The following is a 1,765-nucleotide window of genomic DNA, read 5'->3' as shown; positions in this document are numbered from 1 at the left end:
ATCCTCCTCTCATCCTCTCACCCCCTCATCCTCTCCTCCTCCTCTCACTCTCATCCTCCTCTCACCCCCTCATCCTCTCACTCTCTCCTCCTCTCACCCTCATCCTCACCCCCTCATCCTCTCACCCTCATCCTCCTCTCATCCTCTCACCCCCTCATCCTCTCCTCCTCCTCTCACTCTCATCCTCCTCTCACCCCCTCATCCTCTCACTCTCTCCTCCTCTCACCCTCATCCTCCTCTCATCCTCACTCTCTCCTCCTCATCATCCTCATCCTCTCACCCCCTCATCCTCCCCTCACTCTCACCCTCATCATCCTCTCACCCTCATCCTCTCACTCTCACCCACTCATCCTCTCACTCTCATCCTCCTCTCACCCTCATTATCCTCTCATCCTCCTCTCATCCTCTCACCCCCTCATCCTCCTCTCATCCTCTCACTCTCTCCTCTCACCCCCTCATCCTCCTCTCACCCCCTCATCCTCCTCTCATCCTCACTCTCTCCTCTCACCCCCTCATCCTCCTCTCATCCTCTCACTCTCACCCTCATCATCCTCTCACCCTCATCCTCTCACCCACTCATCCTCTCCTCCTCTTCTCATCCACTCACCCTCTCCCTGCAGATCCTCCGCCTCAGTGTCATGTGATCACTTCACTCGACAAGAATCACAAGATGAATATTATTAACATGATCACATGATCAATAATAATTACTGTTTAACTTCCATCAAATGAATCCTGTTCGTCTGCTTGAGACCTCGGCTCCTAAAGTGTCAGTCATTCCTCTCGCAAGAAACCTCACCTTTGACCCCGAGCCTGAGTTCAGCACCTTCAGTTGGAGAAGAACGTTCACGTCAGGTGTGGTTCTGGTCCGACCTCCTGGTCCCGATGGACAGGACTGAGGCCAGTGGCGGGTCATCAGGAGGCAGGTCCAGGTTCTGATGGATTTCATGGACCCGGTTGTTCAGGATCATCTTCAGCAGGTCTGAGAGTCCAGAGAACCTGGACCAGGTCTGGCCTCAGCTGTGTGAGGAGGTTCTGCAGCAGGTCCAGACTCTGGAGGTTCTGGAACCATCTAAAGGTGCCATCATCGGGTCATGGAGGTCCAGTTGTTGCTCACACAGTTGAACGTATGAGACACTGAACCAGTGAACTTTGACCTTTAGAAAGAACCGTCACTAACTTACTTTCTATCGAAATAAAGTTTTATCAGTAAAATGACATTTTTGTCAACAAATCAAAACTGTTGCCAAATAAACACGAGTCTAGAACGAAATATTTACCGTTTTTAATCTAGAAAATGACAAAATATTATCGACATTTAGGAACGACCTTGAAACGACCCGACGCTTGCTCGCACAATCGTGACGAGAAGAACAACGTTCTAGATCTAGAGGAACAAGACCTTCATCCTGGAGCTCACAACTGTCGCCATGGTTACGAGGCTTGAAGGAAGCGATGGCGTCACTTTCGACATCAAACGACAAACTTTGTTGCTTTACATTCTTTTTAATTGCTATGAGCTGAACGTGTCAGCAGGGGGCGGTAGTGTTCCCTGAAAGTGTCATGAACACAGTTCAACACTCACTGATGGCGTCACTTTCGACATCAAACGACAAACTTTGTTGCTTTACATTCTTTTTAATTGCTATGAGCTGAACGTGTCAGCAGGGGGCGGTAGTGTTCCCTGAAAGTGTCATGAACACAGTTCAACACTCACTCCTTGGCAGAGGTGATTATCCAGTGGAGCACGAAGACAAACAGACTC

This window comes from Callionymus lyra, chromosome 1 (assembly GCF_982586985.1).
Source record: "Callionymus lyra chromosome 1, fCalLyr1.hap1.1, whole genome shotgun sequence".
Taxonomy (NCBI): Eukaryota; Metazoa; Chordata; class Actinopteri; order Syngnathiformes; family Callionymidae; genus Callionymus; species Callionymus lyra.
The sequence above is the reverse complement of the archived record's forward strand: the minus strand, read 5'-3'. Positions refer to the sequence as shown.